This window comes from Cheilinus undulatus, linkage group 10 (genome assembly GCF_018320785.1).
Source record: "Cheilinus undulatus linkage group 10, ASM1832078v1, whole genome shotgun sequence".
NCBI lineage: Eukaryota > Metazoa > Chordata > Actinopteri > Labriformes > Labridae > Cheilinus > Cheilinus undulatus.
Genome location: NC_054874.1, coordinates 48552849 through 48559748, shown reverse-complemented (window position 1 = coordinate 48559748; position 6900 = coordinate 48552849). Strand labels below are relative to the sequence as shown.

General features: G+C 33.8%; 1 long non-coding RNA gene across 1 annotated transcript; it reads left to right on the top strand.

The window, feature by feature from the left end:
• Positions 1–1317: 1317 nt before the first annotated feature.
• Positions 1318–6426, top strand: LOC121516848. The gene is made up of 3 exons (XR_005992515.1): positions 1318–1353; positions 2182–2258; positions 6215–6426. It is a non-coding gene; the product is annotated as an uncharacterized LOC121516848 (long non-coding RNA).
• Positions 6427–6900: the final 474 nt, after the last annotated feature.

Genomic DNA, 6900 nt, shown 5'->3' with positions numbered 1-6900 from the left:
TGCTTCTGATTGGTCGAATGCTTTTGTTACGTAGTACCACAGTCAACGTGTTGCATCACTTCCTGTTGCTGGAACTGGAACTTTGGGGGGGGGGGGTAAAGAAGATGGTACATGGTGGTAAGTTGTCAAAGAAGTCAACATAGTTTGACATATCTCATAATCGAGCTTTTATCACAATTTTACCTTTTTGTACATCATGACTTACTATCTAATCTGTTTTCTCATTTATCTGTGTGACTCAGCTAACTTTTGATATAATGTTAGATCATAATTTTGAATCATCTCATAACTTTCACTTTTTATATCATAATTGTGATTATTAATCTCAATTTTACTTTAACTCAATTTGACTTTAATTTCATAATTTCAATTTATCTCACAATTTTGAGTTTTTAATCATTTTGACTTTCCATCTCATTTTGAATTTTATCTCATAACAATTTATGACTTACAGTGCTTAACAAATTTATTAGACCACCACCCAAAGTAAGGTTTATGCCACAGCTGCCCAAAATTAACAGCATTGGTAATTACCAGAATCATTTTTTATGTTTCTGCAATGGTTAATACACCAATATGTAGAAGCTCTTTAACCCAAATGATATTTTTAATGCTAAAATATAATTATTATTGTCATCCATGAATTTTCAAATTTACTGATTTACAAAACAACTGAAAAAAATAGTAAAGCACATTAATATTTCTTGATTAATATGTCAAATTATAGTTATTTACTGCCATTCCTGAAGAGAAAAATGAGTTTTAGTGGTTGAATGTTACGCTTGATAAATTTCTGACTTCTCAGAGAAGCCCAGTGAACCGGCACAAATTTGGGTATAAAAAGGTGAATTCAGTTTGAAATTCCTCATTCCTGTTCAAAATGGTAAAACGTTTTTAGTTTTAGTTTTAAGTTTTACCAGTTTTTTTGAAAGATTTCTAAAATATTGACGTTTTCTCGTTTTTATGACAGGTGGTCTAATGAATTTGTTAAGCACTGTACATGTCATAATTGTGATTTACCTTCTCATGATTTTGATTTAAGATTTTTTTTAAGAATTGCCTAACTTTTTTTTTTTCTTTTACAGGAGGCAAACGTGGGCTTCCGTATATTTATCACTATGTCAGCAGAAAAATATAAAAGTCTTAATCTAATCATAAAAAATATAAATTCTTTTTTTTCCCAATAAAAATGGATTAATTGAGATTTAAACTAAGAAAAAACGTGTTTTAAAGGTCTATCGAAAGTTAAATATGAACATTTAGAGGATTTAACCTGAAAACTTTCACAGTTCATCCTGACATTAGAAGGTGTTTTCGGCGGGAGTTTCAACCGGAAGTGAAGACCAGGACAAGGTGAGGTGCTCTGACACAAAGTACAACAGGAGTGGTGCTGTTAAACATAGAAATGTCTTAATAGAGTTTTCTGGTATATTTTTTGCGTCACAGAGTCGCATTATGTTTTTTGTTGTCTTCTTAAATTCCTAAATGTTTGATATTTTTAAAGTGAAAATTCCGTTTGTTGCTAGCTACTTCCTCACAGACATCAGTATACTCAGTATAGTATTAATACTCTGAAAATACGGTGTTATCAAGTAAAATGTTATTCAATGAAGTTACAAAAGTACCTACTTGTTTATTTTAGACTCGTAGGAGTTTAAAACCTGAGTTTTTCAGCAGCTCTGTAGCTAAACATTAGCCAACGAGCTAACGCAAACAATAAAAGCTGTTTGTCATTAATAGTCCATCTAAAACTTTATTTATAGCCTGTATGACTATGACCATGCTTATTTTTAAATAAAAGGGGGTTAACTGAGTCATGACTGGAGTTATTTTGGATCAGATGAGGGATTTATTGTCAAAAAGGAACATCAACTCATCCGGTGTTACGGATTAATGAGTGACCGTGTCGACTAGCTACTTCCGGCCGCAAGTGTATGCGGTCGGTCAACATGGATACAGCAGATGTTAAGGACGGTAAATGTCCTGAAACTGTGATTGATACATGATAATCTAACTTAATTTAAAGAATTAGCAAAGTGGGATAAATAAAAACACTCAAAATCTTCAGGTTTGTGGTGACTACCACAGCCAAGTCACCAGTCAACACGGTCACCCTTTAAACCATAACACCGATGTGTGAACGTGTGTGTTTGGCTCTTTTAAAATGAACTTCTTTTCCAGGATGAACATCCAGGACTGAGTTTGTGTGAAATCCTCAATCGCTGACTGACTTCACTCACCTTTACTCCAGAGTTCAGGTACCAAAGATTGAACTAAACCAAAGTTTTTAAATAGACTATAGACAATTCAGTGAGGTGGAAAACATGTTAACGTTGCCAAATCAGTATACAAATGCATACTTATATATATATATATATATATATATATATATATATATATATATATATATATATATAGTAAAATAACAGAAAAAAGATGCAGTATTAAAATTGGTATTTTTTTTCAAAATCTAGGTTGAAAGAGTTTTCCACTGAAAGTATTTACAGATTAGCAGGTAAATTTATGATGAAGAAATGTAGACATGCATTATTATTATGTTTTTATTATAATGCCATAGGTTGTACATCAGCAGCGCTGTCACAGCTGCAGCAGCTGTTGTTAGATGGGTGTAGTCTCTTTTTTCCTCCACTAGATGGCGCTCTAATCCTTCAGTTAAACGTCTGACATCCAGAGTCGTCTTTCCATTGTCTCCGCAGTTGTTTAGAGCAGTTTATTATTTAAAAAGTGTTATCATAGTCTATGCATTTAGCCTCAAATAGTTCTTTATAATTTTGATCATTTTTATTAAAAAAGATAATGTTGTATTTATGATGTTATGTTGACTTTTGTGTACAGGCTGCCTGGTGAACCAGATTTCATTGTTGTTTTTGATATCAGGATGTTTATTTCCTCCAAACTCTTACCTCTTTTCTTATTTTAACTTTATCACATTCAACCTTGAATTATTTAGGATATATTTGAAGTATTTTTACTTTTTAAAAAATGTTTACTAAGCTGCAGGGATTGACAGATAAGTGGATAGAATAAAAATGGTTCCTAAAGATGCTGATCAAATATCTGTTTTAGTGATTTTTATTAATTTCACTTTTGGGCTTCAGCTTCTTGAATTTGAGTTTTTTTTTCTTTCTGGCAGTAAAATAATGCAGGGTTGTTTTCATGCTGCTGGATATTGTCAAACAGATAAAAAATGTTTTTAATTGATCTCCAGTATAAAAACCACATTCAGACATTAAAAAGTATGTAGTAGCGCTGGGCGATGATACGTGATATCTGGATTTTTTTTTCTACGACGAAACAACAAATGTTTGTCACAATGATAAAACAAAACTTTTTAATGATTCTAGTCAAAATCAAACTTACTGAAACCTGTTTGATTCCACAGCAGCAGAAAGTAGAGGTCAGAGACGCTCGATAATGGGAAAGAATCATTTCTCTGATAGTCTAAATTATACAAAAACTCTGACGACATGTGAAGGATGTCCAGATCTTGTATGCTCTTCATTCCCTGATCAATGATCAGATATTATCAGGAAGTCTGGAACCTTCCTGATCTTCAGTCTGGTTTTTGACCACAGCACAGAGAACAGACTCTTCACCACTTTCTCTCACTTTTCCAAATGTTGTCGATGTATTTGAGCAACATGTGCAGCAGTGATGGAAGTCTGTCTTTTTTAGAGATCTGGATTATTTGTGTCTGCGGACTCTTGGCTTCTGATTTCACAGCTTTATGATACGATTATATTTCAGTATTATTTTAATGTATTAAAGGCCGTATGAATCACTGGCTGGGTCACATGACCCTCTGACATAAAACAGGAATTTAATATCAACACGAGTCCTTAGTGGTTAACCTGTGGGCGAGTGGAGGAGATATTTCCTTTATTTAGTCTTTTAAATAACAAAACTGAAAAATGTAAAGGAGTTGAGCCTCTATCACTGTCACATGAACACGTCTACTCTAGTGTTGCACGTGCTGGTAATAAGAAATTATCCATAAATGTGATCATGAGTCTATTTTCCTGGTTATTGGTGAAATACAGAGAATAATGAGAGCTTAAAAACCTGAATTTATCAACTCTAATTATAAAAATATGTAGTAATAAAAGTTTTTACAGTGCTGTTCATATTTTCTCTTATTGAAAATAAAAGACTTCTATAAAGGTCAGTATTGCTCTGCTGTAAACTTAAAGGCCTTTCTGCAGGTATTTAGTAAACCTTTACAGCAAAGGCAGAGTACAGCCAATTAACTAAAATTAACTATTTAACTAAACCTCAAATCCAAAAATCGTTTTAGTTAACTGAAACTAAAAAAAATGAGCTTAACCAGAAAACAAAAACTATCTAAAACTCTTAAGTGTAATTACAAAACTAACTAAACTAAAATAAAAATCGAGACAAAGCATCCTTGCTTTTAGTTTTTGACACAACCGTACTGCCTGGCACCTACAGCCAGGTCTGAGGGGTAAAATGGCCTGATCTGATTGGTTAAAACTTCACATAGTGGTAGTTTAAGTCTGGAGATGAATTCAAACATCATCTATAAATAAATAAGTGAATAAAAGCCTGTTAGAATATGATTTTAGAAATGTATGACACTCACTCAGCCCGGACATGTATCAGAAAACACTAAAATGAATAAAAACTAAACAATTTTGCTAAATAAAAGCTAAACTAAACTAACAGACTGGCAGTAAGAACAATTTAAAATTAAACTGAAAACTAAAACAGGAAGTGAAAATGAAATAAAAATAAAAACTAATGAAAAATCCAGAAGTATTCTAACCTTTCTTACAGGTCTTAAGTCCTGAATGTTTTCTGAAAAGCCTAAATCTTTGAGGCTGGTGAAAAGTTTTTTTTTCTGCTTCTGATCAATAAATGAAATCATTGATATATTTCAACCGACAAATAGACGTGGAAGTTTCACCCTAGTAGACAAATGATATAAAAAACAAACTTTAGTCAAACTTGTCAGAGCTCAAACTACAATATAAAAATAGTTAACACATTGAATTAGATCAGATTTTCTGTATTATTATTTTTGTTAAGATTTGTTTTTGCGGTAAAGGGCCACAGGCCGGGTTCAAACCCGGACTACCTGTGTACACGGGTAGCGCCTTAAACCACTCAACCATCTGCACACCCTGAAACCCACGATTCTGTCTTCATGGTAAACATTTTCAATGATTATCATGTGATTGATGAGCATTTTTACTATTAACCCTTTACCTACTGAGTTTAAAATGGTGATTTGGCCATATTTTGTTATTATGGCTGTAAGTCTGAGAGCTTTGGTCCCTTTTTTCCCAGGAGTACTTGAACTTGACTTTCCAACATCTAAGTAATGATTATTGCACATTATATGGAATTGTCAGCAGTTAAAAGAAGAACAATAAAAAACAGGTGTTTTGCTATGAATTCCCACGTCATTCCCCTGGAATTTCCCCTTGTGGGACTAATAAAGGAATATCTTATATTGTTGCGAGTACTGTAATGAGCCATATATGTGCGCATGGCCACAGTTCTCAGCTTTCCAACACTGTTGGAATTTTTCTGATCGGACAAACTTTGACGGAGTTCGGGTAATAAAACTAGGGACATATTAAACACATCGCCGGTGCTATGGCAGTAGGTAAAGGGTTAAACAGACTTTTTACTCAGCTTTAGTTCTAGGCAGACATTTTTTGAACCATTAATTCAACATTTCACTCACGAATAAAAGTAAGAGGATATGTTTGTTATTATTTTAACACAGCTGTAAATATGTGAATATTAGTGTTTCCCTACATCCTGTTCATCCTAAAACCTCGACATTTACTGCAGCACTATTATAGATGTAAACACGTAGATATTTTCTAGTAAATGATGCAAAAGTTTGGCATTAAATGCCTTTTCTCTTTCTTATTTTATCCTGCTATGTCTCTTTTCTTTGCTCCTATAGTATTTCTCCTTTTTCTGCTCTCATGATGTTCAAGGACGGCAGATTTGTTTATTTCTATAAATCAGTAACAACCAGGGCATCAAATTTAAAAACGTTTCAGTTTTAGACCTTTTATCTTTTTCTCATGCTGATTATTTTGTCTTTAATAATTCTTCTCTGAGTCTATTTAAGATCAGCTACCCTGTAAAGCAGCTGCACCATTCTTCATGTTTTTGTGTTTTTATTGTCACTCTTTTCTCTCTGATTCCTCTTTAGACCCGTCTCTGTCCGTGCACGCTGTCTGAGCTCTTTGTCCACCGGGTGGCGCCCTCCTCCTGCAGACGGAGCGTGCTGTCTGCAGCTGTTAGCGGGCGGATTTATCTGCAGCAGCAGTGAAACAGAACAAAGTGCCATCTGTGTTTTTACACTCCACAGAGCGCGCTCTTCATCACCCGGCTCCAAATTAATAAAGTCATCCAGAAAAAGAATTTAAAACGCAGGTTAATCCGGATTAAGAGCTCCTTCAGGTGTTCCTGTCAGATTCATCATGCTCCTCAACACGCAGGTCAGATTTTAGAAGTAATGCTCTTTTAACATCAGAGAAGCACGGACACTTTACTGTGATTTATATAAAATCCCAGTCTGTGTTAGGTGTCTGTACGGTGGCCCTGAAGGCCCACTGCAAAAACATTTAACGGAACAGAAGAATATTTTCTCAACAGCAGAAAAAAACCCCAACAACTTTAAAACATAAAAATGTTAAGCAAACAAAAATGTTTCGTGAGGGAAAATTAAGGGTGAAAAACCTTCAATATTTCCTGATTTGATTCTGTTCTCATCCTGTTAGTTATCATTTGATTTTAGAAAGGAAAATAAATATTTAAATAATTCAGCTTTTAGCTGATATTTGTAGAATCTATCAGCTGATTCCAATAATGTAAATACACAGGAAAATCTCAAAC